The sequence below is a fragment of the Canis lupus genome, chromosome 25, assembly GCF_003254725.2.
Source record: "Canis lupus dingo isolate Sandy chromosome 25, ASM325472v2, whole genome shotgun sequence".
In the NCBI taxonomy this organism is placed as follows: Eukaryota; Metazoa; Chordata; class Mammalia; order Carnivora; family Canidae; genus Canis; species Canis lupus.
In genome coordinates, this window is record NC_064267.1 from 6,789,947 (window position 1) to 6,809,209 (window position 19,263).

A 19,263-nucleotide genomic window follows, 5' to 3' on the forward strand; every position below is an offset into this window, starting at 1 on the left:
GGAAGGATGTTTTAGTCTATTTGCTTATCAAAGTTGTTTGAAGAACCTTGCCCAGTCACTGTAAGTTTAAGCATGCCATGAGTTTTGTTGAATAATCAATATTCACAGTATGATGTTAAATTAGAATATGTCCTGTATCTTGAAGACTGGATCAGTTCACTTAGGTTATCACTAGTTGTCATGCAGCCCATAATATGGGTTTAGTCCCCACTTTTTACAGTTGGTTTTTCCCGCAAGGAAATACCAATACCATTCCATAACCAGTCCTTATCTTGAAACATATACTATAGATTTAATAAGAACTAAATAAATATTACACCTATATGGAAACAACTGTTTAAATGAGTTCTCCTGACAATAATGAAGTGTAGCAATTTTTATTTGTATAGCTTCTGTATTTGGAAATGTTCTGTGTAAACCAATATGGTTTGCATCTTAATTTATTTAATCTATTATTTAAATGACTACATAAAATAACAGCTTAATCACTCCCTGGACCACCACTTCTTACCAACTGTGTAGTAGATGTTGTATTAGTTGAATAATTATTTTTTTTAGCAATCCTTGTGGATACATCATTCTGAATGTTCTTGTTTTTCTTTACTTCATATGTCATTCAAATGCGTCTACACAGAAGGAAACCATTTCAAAAACTTCGTGATTCCACTATATTTTCCTTTTTACATTGAGGATTACAAGCTTTTAGAATAATTCAATGTAAACTTAAAACTTCTTTTCTCTGAGTTTATATCTTTAAAGGCTGTTTTTGAAATAATGTGAAATAATGCCACTAATTTTAATTGTCTAATGTTGCACTTGTATTGGGTGACCCTCATTATTTCCATTTTTGAACACTCCTTTTTCTCTAATTGTTGGAGAACCACTATTCAAAAACCGAAGATCTCAGCTTCAGCTCTAATTGTATCAGCATCAGCATTGGATCTCTGGGATATAGTAATCTGTTGTACTATCTCTTAGGGAGATTTGCAAGGAGACCTTTACACTGGACCACTAGGCAAAGTGGCTGGCTGGAACTTTGTCATGAAAATGTCTTTAGTGAGACAGCTGGACCCACCAGCTGTGCCACTAAAACCAGCAACAGAATTTGCTCCTGCCATTCTGCAAAAACACTTGTAGCATCAAGTATACATAATTTTGTCTACATTCACTTTTTATATTTGAGACTTTAACAGTACTGAACCCTCAACCACCCAACACCGAAGTGGGAAATCAGCAAAGCCGTCTTTCAAGATTGTGTATGTCTCAATAAGTTATGCCATAAGCAGAACCCTCTATGCCTCATCTCTCTTGTTTGAAATTCCAGCCTAAATTCAAGGAGTTGATACTACATTTACATCAGCAAAGAATGTGCTTCACTCCAGAAATGACCAAATGAGGGATTTACACGAATGAACAGCATGTGAAAGTTTTCGACAAAGTGCTTCTTCCCCTGGAGATTTGATAACTAGAATATGTTCGTTTTCATAAGCATATCCAACTTAGGATAATTGCCATCATATAGAAGCTACAGTTAAGGGAGTAATTAAAAAACAATTGCAGTTAACTCCAGGCTGGAAATGACAAGTGGCTTTATGACCAATCTCCAGTGAGGGAAGTTCAGCTTTGGTGGCTCTAATGTGGTGAGAAGTACCAGATTGGATGAGGAGCTTATCTGCAAATATTCAGCTATCATACAGTGGGGCTTCAGTCGAGCAGAGACTACATTTTTAGCTGCTTATCCATTCCTCCAGCTAGTGTTTAATTTTGACAGGAAAAAAAAAAATTGAGTAGGCAAGCAGGCCAGCAGAAACTAGAAAAGAGTCAAATCAATTCTCACATAAATATTTATGGAAAGCACTCTGGGAGTAGGAAATATTTGCAAAGGATGTCTGAGAACAATTTTTCTGCACATGTAAATAAGAGGAGAATTTTTGAAGCCTAATTCAAATTTCCATGCAAATGTAAAACAGTCCATAAGTTTGGGATTTTTCAATTATAGTTATCCTCTTTTATTTTTTCAATCTCCTCTTTCAAATTAAATTATTTTCACAATTTAAATTTTTAATGATCTTTCCTTCCTGCCATTTGTAAAGTGTGAAATGGGCTCCCTTTGCTTCTAATTTGGCTCCCTATACTGGCTTCTTGATTGGAGTATCTGACAGCTCTCGCTGTATGTATGTTTTACCTAAGATGTAATAGGGCAGCCAGATGGAAGATCTATTGGTGACTGCTTAATATATACAGATGTGAGGTAGAATGTGACATGGGAGAAGGACTGACTGTGATCCAGCTGTTTTCTTTGCCCTTGTAAGCTGATTTCTCATGATTCTTTCTTATGTGTCAAAATGGCCTGATCCTCATTTGCCTCTGGTGTTACACACTGGTGTGGGATAAATGTGGAGCCCATTGGAATAGTGATCTCAAGCAGAAAAGCTGAGGTACAGTGATGTGATCTAAAGGCCAGCCATTGTTATCACTTTTGCTAATAGATTAAGAGAAAGTGTCACAAGTAGCCATACTCGATTTCTAAGTAGTTTGTCTGCCAGGACCATGAGATTTCAGCCTAATGAAAGAAAAAACATTTACTATGGTAACAGTGCAGTAAATTCTCTGAGTTCATGCCTATTATGCTGTGGTCCTTGTTGGATAAAAAATCAAAATGGAAATGAATGGTATTAAAAAAAAGAAAGAAATGAATGGTACATATTATGGTATAGATTCCACAAATGGAATGAAAATTTACCTTTGAAAAGTGAATGTAAAAGTTCACAAGTATATGTATACTTTAAAAATTAACTCATATTGTTATGGTTGACTTACTCTGTCTTTAAATTTAGTTTCTCATTGTATGTATTTTTCATTTCTTTAAATTTGTAAATAGGATACCAAAGCCAAATTACGTCTTTCCTTACTATCAATAATATTTGAGTCTTGTACTGATATGCTATTCTTAGCATATATTTTATGTATTTTGCTTCCAGATTGTAATAAATTTCTCTTCCATAAAGAAAACAATTTTAAAACCTAAGGAAAATAAGATCATTTCTGAAGAAATCACTTGCTTTTTTTTTTTTTTTCCTTAGTAATTTCACTAGAGCGACAGGGATAATTCCTCTAAGAACAGTTTCAAAAGCAGCTTTGTGACCATAACTATTCATCCTTCCTGCAAGTACTGTAATTACTTTCTGCCTTCTCAGCTTTATTGTGTTATAGTATTTTGTTAGGCCTATTATCAGGATTATGAAGGATCTATCACAAACAATTTCATAAGTCTTGGAGATACAGAGTATGTGTGGAGTCAAAAGCATGGCCAAACCCAATGATTATGAACAAAAACATTTACTATGGAGTGTACATATTCTTCTGTTTCACTGGAATTTAATTGTAATGAGCTCAAGAGATTCCTGGTACCCTCTCACCAATCCAAATTAAAAACTATAACTTCTTTTTAATCATCAAGTGTACATTGAACATCTATGTCTCTGGCATTATGCAAGGTATTAGCAACACAAAGATAAATAAGATTAAATTATCCTTCACTCAAACTCACCTACCTTAAATCCTCTCAAGATTTCTGCGGTTAAACCAGTGCTTTTCAGGAAATGTGTGACTAGGGAGATTTATGATAATTCAATAAGCTTTACAATTGTGATTTCCTGTGTCTGTATAAAGAGAAACAATTGCCATTTTGTGACAATATGTCCACACAAGGCAAAAGGAAAGCGTCAGAGTGTGCTGAGAAGAACCTAGCTTTATTTTGTGTTTTACCATGAATCTCTATCTTGAATTGCAAGTGCCTCATAAGTGGTATACAAATCTAGCTATATCTTTCCCTCTGTATCTGAGTTATACCAGTTTATTCTAAATAGTTATAGCCCTTGTGAGCTGCTAACTTAAATATAGAGGGGGAAAGAGTGATTTTTATTCGCCATTCCTACATCTTGCAGCTGACATTCAAGGTCACCACTGCAATATTTCCCAAATATTTACCAAAGAGCCCTGAGTAGCAGGAAGTCAGGGAAATAGCTAAACCAGCAAATATGAAATTTGTTTTACCTGAGGGATTCAGATGACTTTTGCTTTGTTGTTCCCTCTCCTTCAAATGCTCATCTCTAAGTCCTCTTATGACTATGTGTTCATTATCCAACTTAAAAGCCACCTGCTTTTAAAAGCCTCTATCCACTCTATCTAAAGAGGTTGGCTCCTCCCCGACAAGTTTCTGTCTCTCCAATTTCTTTGTTTCCTTCACAGCACTTATCAAAAATTATAACTTCTTTCTTCCCCCCCTTCCTTCCCTCCCTCCTTTCCTTCCTACTAGACTAGAAACTCCCTATCTTATTTATTATTTTATCCTTTGTACCCAGCAGACTGCTGTTTCATAACAGGTGCTCAAAAACATTTGTTGACTAAATGAATCCGTAAATGAGTGTTTTATATTAATATAAGTGTGTGCCATCCAGAAAAGTGTATGTGGCAGGATGATCATCATGTTTATCCAGTGGCTTTGTGACCCTCTTGACACATTGCTAAGTACCAGTTTGAAGAGGATATGTTTGGGCTATTAGAGGAAGATAGAGGATCAGTTTTTTATTGAGTGCTTTTTATGTGCCAGAAAAGCATTATGATATATTCCTTATGAATATTCATTCATTCAATCCTCAAAAATCCCTACAACATAGGAGGTATTGTCCTCACTTTATACATATAAAAAATAGGATCAAGGAGGTTGAATTGCTCAATGAGTGTCTATGTTGGAATTTTAACCTGGTTCTATTTGATTTTCAAGACAATATACTTTTCACTAAACATACTTTCCAAGGAGTGTAGTTGGGGGCGAGTGGGAGGAGGTGTTATCGCTGGTTGTTATGGGTTGTTTGCCCATAAATTTCAACTACCATGTTTTATGTATACATTTATTGAGCAGGCATTATATTTCATTACATAGTGAACATAAAGAAGAAAAAGACAGTGTCTTCCTTCAAGAGGCTCACAGTTAGTGTGGAAGAGAATAAATAAACAGAATACATAGAGGGAAAACACATAGATATTTTCTATTACATTTATATTTCTGCTGTTATTTAGAATGTAAATATGCCAGTATGCAAGCAGGATCCTTAAAATCAAAGAAACATTATTTTTGCAAATATAATTAGTGAACCTTTACTTAAATATCCCCTAAAAAGTAGCAATTTTTAAAAAAATAATGAGTTCTCGAGACCAAAACAAGAAATTTGATCTTACTGCTGCTGTTGTTGCTTCTAAAGTGCCTTTGGAGGAAACCAGACCTGGGCAAACCCTAAATGATGAAAGACAAATCAGTACTTGGTTTCTTCCTTTTGTGGTCTTCTGGGAAATGAAGTAGGCTCTTCTCGAGGATGAGAGACCTTGCAAAGATGAGATCATGACCAGAAAGCAGAAAAGCAGAAAGCAATTACAATACTAGCTAATTTGTTGTCAACAGAGAAAGAATATTATCTTGTTTTAAGAATCCTTCTTTGATATAATCAATAATCTCTTCAGTCAGAAGCACTGACATATCAATTTGTTTTGTTGCTTAATACCATTTATTGCAAAGAATAGACCTTAGCTGAAAAACAGCCTTTTAGCCTTACGTCCTATTTATTTCATGATCCGAAAGGAAAAGATTAAAAATTTCTATTCAATAACAACATGATTTTATTTTATGTGCTGTCTAAAATAACCAGGTCTTTCCGCTTTTCTATATAGCATATTGATCCCTTAAATAATGTAAATTTAACGTTGAAAATAAAATACAATTTCATTTTAAGGTTTTACAATCTACCCACAAACTTGTAAATAGATGTGTAATTAGTCGATGTTTATTTTTATTGTTCTTGAAACAGCAACCCCTGTAAATAATGTCCCAAGTAAAACACTAGAATTAAAAGGCAGCATAATTTTTCTTTTGAAATGGCCTTTTATAAATATGTTATGCTCAAATATATAATCTTGAATGTATCATATACCATTATAGCCCCATGGATAAATGTCAATCATATTGACTGCAGCATTAGTACAGATGAGTAACTTTGATATATGCTTATTTCTAGCAACTAATTCAGTCTTTGGAAATAATGGAAGGTCTAAATGATTTCTTGTAGGCTCCAGTTGTTTTGTGAAGCTGACTCTTCCTCTAGGGAGCCCTGTAATTATCCTGTTGAAAAGATAGGACCTTTTATGAAGCATTGTCCTGACCCAAAGAACTAAGCATTTACTTTAAAAAAGGAATATTTTACCCCATCCAGTTTTGTACAGAAGTTAGTAATTGAATACTATTCAATTAAGTCCTACTGATTTATATTTATACCTTTTGTTAACATCCTCCTCTAAGAAAGGAAGAAAATCACATTAGAATATGGGTACCATCACCTAAGGCTACCAAGTAATTGTGGTTCCTCTTTTTTCAGTTCATCGTCAGCATCAGAACTTTCTAACCCAGAACCTTCCAACAATGGATACAGGGCACTACCTTCCCTCCCATCCCCTCCTGTTTATTTGCCAGAGCCTTAACTGCCTTCCCCCCCTCACCTCCTTCCCCCATTCACTGAGCACACCTTGCTTTTTCACACTTGGGAAACCTGAAGACAAGATACTTGTATTCCCTGACTTCTCTACCTGGCAAATTCTTCCTCACATTCAAGAGGCAGATCAGAGCCTAATCCGTCTGTTGAATTTTTCCTTAATTCCCAAGCAGAGTTAACCAGTCATCAACACTTTATAATGCTCTCTGTTACAGCTCCTATAAAATTCTGTAACTACCACTGTAAGCTCCTTGAGAGCAGGTACCAGGAATTATTATTCTTTGTATCCCTGGAACCTGTGCACAATAGATTCTTGATAAATTTTTGTTAAATGAATGAAATAAGTATTCATTTTATATTTGTAACGACCCTATGAGGTAAGCATATAGTTACTATATGGTTTTACAAAATAGGTATTAAATGATTACTAGATATGAACTGATTCATCAAAGTTTATGCATCTCCTAACTGGTAGACTAAACTAAGATTGAAACTTTAGTCAGGGCAGCCCCGGTGGCACAGTGGTTTAGCGCCGCCTGCAGCCCAGGGCGTGATCCTGGAGACCCCAGATCGAGTCCCACGTCGGGCTCCCTGCATGATGCCTGCTTCTCCCTCTGCCTGTGCCTCTGCCTCTCTCTCTCTGTCTCTGTCTCTATGAATAAAAAAGAAAAAAGAAACTTTAGTCAAGTAATTTTTCTGGGACACTAAGTATTGAGTTTTGTTTGTTTGTTGTTTTGCTTTTATTCAACAATTTTTTCCATGACTCGATTTTAAGGTTGGTTATTTGAAAACACAAACGGTTCACAACAGCACTGCCTAATAGAACCATAATGCAAAGTGCAAATGTGAGCCAAATACATCATTTGAAATCTATTAATCTCATTAAAAAAGCAAAAAGAAATAGGTAAAATAATTTTAATAACATTTTATTTTGTCTATATCTCCAAAATATTACTTCAGCACATAAAAAAATTAAAACTATTAATGAGATATTTCACTTTTTATATTAAATATTTGTAACCTGGAGAGTATTTTACACTTTACAGTACATCTTAATTCAGACTAGTCACATTTCTAATGCTCAGTAGCCACATAGGCAGGTGTAGTACTACCATATTTGATAGCACAAATTCTAACATCTTTTTATAAGTCACTCTGCAGTTTGCTGTTTGATGTGGTCCTGTGGAGAGCAGTATTCGGTGAATCAATTCCAAATGGTGAGAAAGGGGAGATCATCATAGCATAGCTAGTGAAAATCAGTAAGCCACCAGAGTGAGTTATAGTGTCTTTCCCTCCATCATTTTGGTTTGAAATACTTGTAGGAATTATTGATTTCCCTAATGGATTCATTGAAAGCACTCCTACCTTCCTCTGAAATTCAAAATAATATTTTTATGTTTTATCTTTCTTAACCCAAAACTGAAAAACATTGTTCTTTTTGGAGACAGAACACCTGGGCTTTGAAGACAGAGAGGCCTAAGTGTGAGCGTGGACCTCTTTCACTTCATGGCCTTCTGATCAAAGGCAAGTTACTGAACTGTTTCAGCTTCTTTTTCCTCATCTGTGACCATAAATAACAACATGATTATTATGAGAGTTATATGAGATAATAGATGGAATAGTCCTGATTATGGTGCCTGCTTATGACTGATACATGGTGGCTATTACTGGCATTATTATTATTAATATTAATAATAGCTCTATACAAAGTTCTCATAATCACTTCCAACTATAGCATATTCACTGACTACCCAATTGATGAATTATAAGGCATGTTAATGGTGAATAGAAGTCTATAAACTGAGGACAGAGTCTTGCATAGTCTCACAATAATCTATTCCCTTTGTTATAACATGGGGCAGGATAGGCACTGTCAACCTTAAAAATAAAATAGCCAGTTATTTTACCAGAAAATGACTTTATTGGGAAATATCAGAGGAATTACAAGCTATGGTGAGCCATAGGCAAGTCCAAAAAGACAAAGAGAAGGTCAGCTTTTATTATGTTTTAGGAGGAAATTGGGGAAGATTGTTTTAAACAAAAGTTCTTTGGAGAAGATCAAGAGCTCATGGATTGAGATGATTTCTTATTGGCTGTAAGTGGTGGTTAGTGTGTTGTTGCTGGGCAGAGAGAGATCTTCCTTCTTTTCCTTAAAAGCAGAAGGGGAAATTCCTATTTGAAAAATGTCCTCCATTGTCATAATAATTTGTATCTTTCTACTTTCTCCTTGTTATGGAAGCTTCAGTGAGTGGTACGTGTGTAAGAGCTTTTCTTTCAGGACTTCTTGACTCAATTTTAATTTCTATTTTATTTTTCAAGATTTTATTTATTTATTTGAGAGAGAGAGAGAGAGAGAGAGAGAGAGAGCCCACAAGCCAGGTGATGGGAAGGGCAGAGGAAGAGGGAGAGAGAGAATCTCAAGCAGACTTCATGCTGAACATGGAGCCCAGTGCCGGACTTGATCTCACAATCCTGACATCATAACATGAGCCAAAATCAAGAGTCCAATGCTTAACTGGTTGAGCCACCTGGGCACTCCTATTTTTAAATTTTTTAAAAAGATTTTTTAAGTAATACTAGACGCAACTTGGGGTTTGAACTTAAAACCCTGAGATCAAGTCTCATGCTCTACTGAGCCAGCCAGGTGCCCCTTGACCCTATTTTAGATGAGGTTTCCTTTATTTATTTGCATTAAACAAAGTATCACTGAAACCTATCTCCTTTCTTGAAATTCCATTATGTGTCAATGCATACAATCAGTCTCATTTAAAAAGACACTAGAGATAATTTCCTCCATAAGCAAGAAAATACTGAGGAGGAATTAGAAAAGGAAACTCTACTACAGGAAATTTTATAGGTGATGCATGAAACAGGGTTGAAAAACTTAAGTAACTAAAAAATAAATGGTTTAATAAATAAATAAATAAATAAAAAATAAATAAATGGTTTAAATATAGATGGTCCTAATTAGCATTTTAAAATAATGGCTAAATAAAACTCAGTATCATCCATCCCACAATTTATATGGTAGTTTAATTGCTGGAAAATTCAGTGTATATTAAAATCATGTCAAAACTATTTCATTTATGTCTAAAATGGAATTAGAATTTAGTTTCAGAGAAGCTCAGATACCTTAACTGGTAGATGTGGAAATCATGTTCAATGCAGAGCAATTCTTCACTGTGCAGTCCTGTCCTATGGTTTTTTCGAAATACTCATGAAATTCTAGTAGAAGTTCCCCATCATTGGAGTAAACAAAAATGCACTCACCTCACTTTTTTCCCAAGGACACTCATTGTAGTAAATGTAGACTCTCCATTGAAAAGCACTGGATTATAGAGGGAGAGCAGCCTGGCATTCAGGACTTTCCATGCAGGTGTACTAAGCTAGCAGCATGACTTGAGGTTGGGTTACCACCTGGAATGGGCCTGAGTGCACTTTTGCTACCTGTTCTTTCAGCTGCATGGTGCCAACCTTGGTATACCAGCTTTGCCAATTTGTAGGCACTTCAAATGCTTGCTGGACACTCTACTTGTTGATGGTTTTGGACAAATCTCTTTCCAAGTAGGAGGCTTGGATAAGGCTCCATGCTGCTGACAGTACAGTCAAAATCCCAAAGACCAGAAAACAACAACAAAAAAATCTTAAACCCACCATAGAATAAACAAGTGTACAATGCATATCCACTATTCCATTTGAATAATTACGTATACGGTGGTTTTCCTTCTCACTGAACTCTGGTATAAGGTGAGACTACACTTTTTATTCAGCTTTTGAGGGTTTTAATGAGATTTAAAGCCTTTTATTATCTATTCTTAGCTCTATTATCTATTCTTAAATCAGTCTGTCATTTGATAACAATCAGCAGATCAAATTAACAAATTCTCAGACTCTGATGGGATTTTAATTTACCTTTAAAGTCATCTTTCCATTGTGAAAGCAAACCAGTTTCTCTTCTGGAAAATTCACTAAAGGCAAGCTTGTCAGACTGTGTCTATTCTGAGTAGTGTTGCAAGGTTTCTGAAAGGTACAAATGAGCTATATAATGTGCAAGATAAATTTAGGTTTTTGCATATAAAAATATATCCACATCCCTTCTGCTTATGGCCTTTTTTGATAAGCACTTCTGTGCTCTCTATTACCCACAGGATGAAATCCAGAAACCTTGTCTAGCCATCAAATTCCTAAACAGGCTGTCACTACCCCCGCTCCCTCTCCCTGCCCCCGCCTGCTCCTATTTGCCAGACTTCACTCCCTCTCTAAAATCGCCTACCCTTCCCTCCTCACTCAGGCCAGAGGCAGCAGACTCTGAACCTGCAGTTGAACCCCTTCTTGGTCACTTGACTCCTTCACTCTCAGAATCATTTTTTGCTATAAATACAAAGCAGGAGGAAAGAGCTGCGTGATGTACATAGAATGCTTAGCACAGGCTCTGGCACATATTAGGTGTTCTTGAAAGGGTTAGTTCCTTTTAAGGTCTTTATCTCACACTCTAAAAAAACACTATTTTTGAAACCAGCTCAAATTCCACCTTGGTGAAAAGTTCCCTTGAGATCTCAGCTGGAATTAATCATTCATTTACAGATGAAGAAATTGGATTACAGAGATAAGACAACTTGCTCAGAGCTTCTTAGTTAACTGGTAAGTGGGAGAGCAGATTCCAACCTGGGTTGTCTGACTTTAGAGTCTGTATGTTTTTATTTTGTTTTTAAGATAACTTAGATTTTTAAAAAATAGCTTTATTGAGCTGTAATTTATGTGCCACACAATTCACCCATTTAAAGTGTATAATTTGATCATTTTTTGCATATTCACAGAGTTGTACAACCATCACCAAAGTAAATTTAATAACATTTTCATCATGCAAAAAGAAGCCCCACACCCATTAACAGTGACTCCCCCATTTCCACCACAATCCCACCATCTAGTCTCTGGCTACCACTAATCTACTCTCTGTCTCTGGAATTGCCTATTCTAGATATTTCATATGAATGGGATCATACACTATATGGTCTTCTGTGACTGGTTACCCTCTCACCATAATGCTTTCAAGGTTCATTCATATTGTAGCATGTATCAGTGCTTCATTTCTATTTATTTGTGCATAATATTCCATTGTATGGGTATATTGCATTAAGTTTATCTGTTCATCAGTTTATGAATATTTAGATTCTTCCCACTTGTTGACTGTTCTGACTAATGTTATTAGGAATATTCATTTACACATTTTTTTGTGTGAACATATGCTTTTATTTCTCTTAGGTACCTATTTGGAATTGCTGGGTCATAAAATAATTCTGTGTTAAATTTTTTGAGGCACTACCAAACTATTTTCCATAGTGGCGGAATGCACCAGTTTAAGTTCCCAGCAACAATGTATGAGGGCTCTAGTTTCTCCACATCCTCACTAACATATTATCTGTCTTTTTTATTATAGTCATCCTAGTGAGTATGAGGTAGTAGTATCTTATTGTGGTTTTGATTTTCATTTACCTACTAATGATACTGAACATTTTCCACATGTTTATTTGGACATGGGTATATCTTACAGGAAGAAATATCTATTAAATCTTTTTAAAAGATTTTTTAAAGCCCATTTTAGAATTGGATTGTCTTTTTTAAAATGTTGACTGGTAAGAGCTTTAAAGTATATCTTGTATATAAGCCCTCATGAGATTTATATTATTTGCAAATATTTTCTCCCATTCTGAGTTATCTTTTTACTTTCCTAATGATGTCCTTTGAAGTACAAACTTTTAAAATTTAATAAATTCAAATGTATCTATTTTTTCCTTTTGTTGCTTATGTTTTTGGTGTTGTTGTCTAAGTAGTCTTTTGCCAACCCAACTCAAATTCATGAAGATTTACTCCTATGTTTCCTTCTTAAAGTCTTGTAGTGTTAGCACTTACATTTAGGTCTGTGATCACTTGGAATTAATTTTGTGTGTGGTCCAAGGAAGAAGTCTGACTCTATTCTTTTGCACATGGATGTATAGTTGTTCCAGCATCATTTGTTGAAAAGAGTATCCTTTCCTGCCCTGAATTGACACCCGTATTGAAAAAGAGCCTGTGTGTTTGATTTCAGTGTTGTGTTGTGTCCATCAGTTCCACACCCTACCAATCAGATCCATTCATCCTTACAAAGTACACTTTTTTCCTCAGTCACATCATGCTCTTCACGCTTCCCTCCTTCCCCCATCCTTCCACTCTGTCTGGAATATAGTCCCCGATCTTGTCTGCCTGCCAAACTCTTGCTGTCCTTAAGAGCAGCTCAAATGGAATATATTTTGTTTGGTTTTTATGACCATACCTCCTGCACATTATTTATTCTTCTTAAATGTTTTACTTTTCATACTAGATCATTATCTTGTTATTGACAATTCCTGTACTTTTTTTAAGACTCTCATTCTCTTTCTCTAAGCACTGGCACAGTGTCCAGAACACATAGTTGACACTATAGATATAAATCTCTTGAATTGAATTAATGAAAATGGCCTTGGCCAGGAATTTTAAGGCCTATCAGAAGTCCAGAAAGATCCTAAAGAAGTCAAATATCCAATAAATATAAAAGTTAATAAAAATGAAAACGGCAACCCACAGTGAAAACATTATCATTTTTCTCATGCTTCTGATAAACTTCCAGCAGACTTACCATTGCTCTATCACTGTTCAGAACAGAGAAGCTGGTGACAATTTTACAGGCTGATAAAATGTTCTGTGAGCTAATGCACTTTTCTAATGTATCTTATAGACTGCATTACTGAGAATATTTTAAAATCAATTTTATTAGTGCCTATCTCTCGTTTAGTTTTTATAGCATATTTAATGAAGATTAAGAATGTTTTAGTTGCCAATGTGCAGCCACATTCAATGCATATGCTTTTGGCCCTTATTTTTAAAGAAAATTGATTTATAAATGTGTTTATGAAACCAACATTATACACAAATGTCTGAAACTGAGGTCTATGGAATGCTGCAGCAAGTAGGAATAACAATAAAACGAGAGTGAGCACTTCTGCAAAGGCCAATTACAACAAGACAATAGAACATAGAACATTTTTATTTCTCCTTGTAAATTTTTTCTGTAATCGATTTTTTCAAATTAGAGAAACCAGTGAAACAATATGAAGACATATAAAGCAACAGTTAATCTCCCCTTTCATTCCTATTTCCACTGCTAAGCAACCACTTTTGATAGGGAAGTTTTTTTTTTTAAGAGATTTTATTTATTTATGAGAGACAGAGAGAGAGAGAGAGAGAGAGAGGCAGAGACACAGGCAGAGGGAGAAGCAGGCTCCATGTAAGAAGCCCGACGTGGGACTCGATCCTGGATCTCCAGGATCACACCCTGGGATGAAGGTGGCACTAAACCGCTGAGCCACCCGGGCTGCCTGAAGTTTTTGTTCACAATATTCTCTTTTCTCTGAAAACATTTACATACCTATAAACATGACTCAGGTATCTATTGCTGCGTAACAAACTATGCCAAAAGAGGTGAGGTGGACTTATTCGTAGCTCTCGTTGCAGACATTGATACACCAACATTCATACCTAGAAGTTGGGTGCTTTGTTTGATCTATATGAAATAGAAGCATAATGGTATATTACTATAAAACTTGTCTTCTTGATATCATATAGACATACTCATAAATCACAGAGTTCTAATTCTAGCTATCTTGCTCTTTTATGCATATTACCCACACATAAATGGATAGTTTCAGTAAATTTTTTCTGTCCTTTTCTTAAATTGTATTTTAGTAATCCCCTTCTCCCTACCTCCCCCCAAGTTCCCACGCTGCCTCACCTACATAAGATAACCTGTGTTGAGAACTGATGTTGCTTCTTTCCAGAAATTTTTTATTTGATGGTTGATGTCATTGTCTAACAAAAATGAAGTCATACTATGCTTCTTTTGTGCACCATTTTTCCCCCTCATTCAAAACTTTGTCATTGAAATTTGAATCAAGTCAAGTAGTATAGAAAGGAGGAAATAGGTAGAGAAAGAAATTACCTTACTTTGCTTCCTTCTTCCCCCCTCTTTCTTTCAAACTTACATTCCTTTAAAAATTATTTTAAATTAAACTTTTTATTTTGAGATAATTATAGATTCACATACAGTTGTAATATGAATAATAATATAGAGAGCTCCCATGTACCCTTTCTCTAGTTTCCCCCAATGGTAACATCTTGCAAAACAATGGTACAGTATCACAACCAGGATATTTGACATTGAGAGAGTCAAAATAGAAAATATTTTCATCCCTACACGGATCACTAATGTTTTTATAACTATACCCATTTCCCTCTCACCACCACTCTCCTTCACCTCTGGCTACCACTAAGTTGAAGTTTTTTTCTATAATTTTGTCATTTCAGGAATGTTATATAAATGGAATTAAACAATCTGTAACCTTTAGGGATTGACTCTTTTCAGTCACCACAATTCATGGGGATTCATCCAGGTTGTTTGTATATCTATAGTTCATTTCTTTTTGTTGGTGAGTAGCATTTCATCGTAAGGATTTATTATATATTATGAATAATGCTGCTGTAAATATTCATGTAAAGAGTTTTTATGTGAACATAAGTTTTTCTTCTTCTAAATAAATGCCCAGGAGGGCAGCTGTTGGGTTGTACAGTAGTTCCATGATTGGATTTTTAAAGAAACTTCCAAAATGCTTTTGGGAGTGGCTATATCATTTTGTGCTCCCACTAGCAATGAGTGGTAAAGTTTCTCTGCATCCTCACTAACATTTGCTGGCTTTAGTTTTGGGGATTTTTTTTTCTAAGCCATTTTGATAGGTGTGTTGTAATATCTCATTGTGGTTTTAAGTGCATATATCCTTAATGGTTAATGATGTTAAAATTTTTTCATCTACTCATTTATCATCTGTATACACTCTTTGGTGAAATGTCTTTTCATGGATTTTGCAATCTCCTTTTTCCATTGTGGAGTTTTAAGAATTCCCTATATACTTTAGATACTAGTCCTTTGTTAGATACGTGGTTTGAAAACATTTTCTCTTACTCTACAGCCTGTTTTTTACCTCTCTACCACACAAGTGTCACAGAGAAAGAGTCTTTTAAATTTTGGCACAGTCTGTTAATTTTAGCAATCTTTTCAAAAAAACCAACACTTTATTTTATTGGTTTTCTTTAATATTTTTTTTCAATTTCATTGATTGCTGCTATTATTTTTATTTCCATGCTTCTCCTTATTTTAGGTTGATTTTGCCTCATTTTTTCCAGATTGAGAGATGTGATTTCAGATTACTGGCTTGAGACATTTCCTCTTTTGTAATACATATTTAATGCTATAAGTATGCCCCCTCAGCTTTAGTATGTCCCCCAAACTTTGATATGTTGTATTTACATTTTCATTTAGTTTAATGCACTTTTATTTCTTTCCCTTGAGACTTCCTCTTTAATCCATGGATTATTTACAAGTGTGTTGTTTGGTTTCCAAGTATTTGGAAATTTCTGTTAACTGTCTGCTGTTGATTTCTAGTTTGATTCTTTGTGGTCAGATAATACATTCTATATTATTTCAATTTTTAAAAATTTGTTGAGGCTTGTTTTGTGGTGCAGGATATGATCTATGTTGGAATATATCATACACACCAAGCACTTGAAAAGAATGTGTTTTCTGTTGCTATTTGGGTGGAATGCTGATTGTACCATGTTGGTTGATGATGTTGTTGAGTGATTCCATACCCTTGCTGATTTCCTATATATTGTTCTATAAACTGTGGAGAAAGAGGTGTTCAAGTCTCCAACTATAATTACACATTTATTAATTTCTCCTTTCAGTTCTACCAGGGTTTGCCTCACATATTTCGAAGCTCTGTTTGTTGGTACATACCTGTTTAGGATTACCACACTGATTGGTGAATCTACCTTTTCATATCCATTTAATGTCCCTCTATATCTCTGGTAGTTTTCTTTACACTATATCATATACTATATTTGATATTAATATAGCTATTCCTGCTATTTGATTAATGTTTGCATGATATATCTTTTTTATTCGTTTATTTTCAAATTGATTATGTCATATTTGAAGTGAGTTTCTTCCACTTAATTCTGCCAATTTCTGTCTTTTATTTTTTTTATTTTTTTTTTTTTCAATTTCTGTCTTTTAATTGATACACTTACACCATTTATATCTAATGTAATTATTGATGTGTTAGGTCTTAATTGTGCCATATAGAATTTTGTTTTCTATTTTCTGTGTTTTTCGTTTTTATTTCCTTTTTCCTGCTTTTTTTTCTGTGTTACCTGAACGATTTTAGAATTTTATTTTTATCTATCTGTAGTGGTTTGTTTTTTAAGATTTTATCTTATTTATTCATGACAGACACAGAGAAAAGTAGAGACATAAACAGAGAGAGAAACAGGTTCTCCATGGGGATCCCGATGCGGACTCCATCCCAGGACCCCGGGATCACTTCAGACACTCAACCACTAAGCCACACAGGCATCCCTAGTGTTTTAGAATATATCTTTTTGATAGCCTTTTTAGTCCTTGCTCTAGGTACTACATCACCTATACTTTTCACAGTTTGCTGCTGTTATTTTACCAGTTCAAATATTTTACCAGTTCAAATCATAAAATATTTACCTCCACTGCATCCCTTTATTCTCCCCCATTTACAATATAATTGTCTTAAATATTCTCTCAAGGGGTGCCTGGGTGGCTTCGTCAGTTAAGCATTTGTCTTCGGCTCAGATCATGATCCTGGAGTCCTGGGATTGAGCCGCAAATTGGGCTCCCTGCTCAGCAGAGAGTCTGTTTCTCCCTCACCCTCTCCTGCTCCCTCTGCTTGTGCTCTCACATACTCTCTCTGTCAAATAAATAAGCAGTATCTTTAAATAAATAAATAAATAAATAAATAAATAAATAAATAAATATTCTCTCAATGTACATTTAGAACCACATGAGACAGTGCTACAATTTTTGCTTCAACCATCAATATAATTGAGAAGACTCAAGGAGAGAGGGAAAGTCAATTATAATCACCCCTATTTTTGCTTGCCATATTCTTCCTTTCTTCTTTTATTGTTTTGTTTTTGTTTAGAGAACTTCCTTTAGCTATTGTTTTAGGGTAGGTCTGCCAGCAACATGTTCTCTTACTTTTCCTTCATCTGAGAATGTCTTGATTTTTTTATTTCTGAGGAATATTTATACTGGATATAGAATTCTAGGTTGGCCATTCTTTTTTTTTTTCCTACACTTGAAAAATATGATGCCATATTTTCCATCTGAGAATGTCTTGATTTTTTATTTCTGAGGAATATTTATACTGGATATAGAATTCTAGGTTGGCCATTCTTTTTTTTTTTTCCTACACTTGAAAAATATGATGCCATAAATCCCCTACTCCATGATTTCTGATCAGAAATAAGCTGTCATTTGAATTGCTTTCTCTATATAGAAAGCAGTTTTAAACAAACGATTTTTGTTTTCTCTTTTTTTTCTTTTTTTTAAATTTTTATTTATTTATGATAGTCACAGAGAGAGAGAGAGAGAGGCAGAGACATAGGCAGATGGAGAAGCAGGCTCCATGCACCAGGAGCCCGACACGGGATTCAATCCCAGGTCTCCAGGATCGGGCCCTGGGCTAATGGCAGGCGCTAAACCACTGTGCCACCCAGGGATCCCAATTTTTGTTTTGTCTTGAGTGTTTTAGGCTTTTGTTCTTCTTTTTTAGTTTTCAGTCTTGGTATAGATTTCTTTGATTTTATGTTGTTTTGAGTTTACTTAGCTTCTTGAATCTATAGATTTATGTCTCCCAAATTTGGAGAGTTTTCAGCCATTATTTTTTAGTATTTTTTCAACTCGACCCTCTTCCTTCTATCCTTCCAGGACTCTGATGTTGGAGAATTTTTTAAAAAGATTTTTTATTTGAGAGTGAAGGAGAGAGAGAGAGAGAGTGAGCGCAGGAGCCAGGGGGGTGGGGAACAGAGGAAGAATGCTGAGCAAGGAGCCTCATCAGGGCTCAATTGAAGGCAGACACTCAACCAACTGAGCCACCCAGGTACCCTTTGGAGCTTTTCAGATACCTGAGGCTTTTTTTTTAAAAAAGTAATATTCTCTCTGTTGTTTAGATGGATAATTGTTATTTTTCTGTTTTGCCATTCACTTACAGTTCACTATGGTTTCTTTTCTTCAGTCCATTCCATCCTACTGTAGAGTCCATCCACTTAGTTTTCTATTTCAGTTATTATGTTCTTCAGTTCTAGAATTTACATTTGGCTCTTCATTGTTCTATTTCTTCATGAAGAATTTCTATTCCTCTGTTGAAGTTCTCTATTTTATTTAAGCTTATTTATAATTGCTTCTTGAAGCATTTTTATAATAACTGCTTTAAAATCTTTGTAAGATAGTTCTGATATTTCTGTCTTCTCATTGTTGGCATATGTTGATTATCTTTTTTCACTCAGTGTGAGATCTTCCTGGATCTTAGTATGACAAATGAATTTCAGTCAAAACATGAACATTTGGGATATTAAGTTATGAAATCTTGCATCTTATTTAAGCCTTCTGTTTTAGCTGACTTCTTCAGACACTACTCTGACTAGACACTACTCTCACTAGCATCTTGTTTCTGCTTAATGGGTATAGAAAACAAGATTGTTTATTTGGCCTTCATTGACACCTGGGGGTGAGGTTGAGAGGTGGCTCCTTGTTATTTCTGGGTAGGGGTAGAAGTTCTGGTTC

General features: G+C 35.1%; 1 protein-coding gene and 2 long non-coding RNA genes across 16 annotated transcripts in view; 2 read left to right on the top strand and 1 right to left on the bottom strand.

Moving 5' to 3' along the window:
• Window positions 1-19,263, top strand: part of STARD13 (StAR related lipid transfer domain containing 13) — a 511,253-nt gene that overhangs the window by 205,132 nt on the left and 286,858 nt on the right. The gene's annotated exons all lie outside the window — the stretch shown is intronic.
• LOC112669423 (uncharacterized) lies at window positions 4,928-18,755 on the bottom strand. The gene is made up of 4 exons (XR_003142240.2): window positions 18,690-18,755; window positions 13,984-14,118; window positions 10,455-10,562; window positions 4,928-7,194 (listed from the first exon to the last, which is right to left on the bottom strand). It is a non-coding gene; the product is annotated as an uncharacterized LOC112669423 (long non-coding RNA).
• LOC112669425 (uncharacterized) overlaps window positions 11,060-19,263 on the top strand; it is a 54,361-nt gene continuing 46,157 nt past the window's right edge. For both annotated transcript variants that reach the window (XR_003142243.3, XR_003142244.3), the window contains exon 1: window positions 11,060-11,183. This is a non-coding gene — a long non-coding RNA (uncharacterized LOC112669425). The remainder of the gene's footprint in view (window positions 11,184-19,263) is intronic.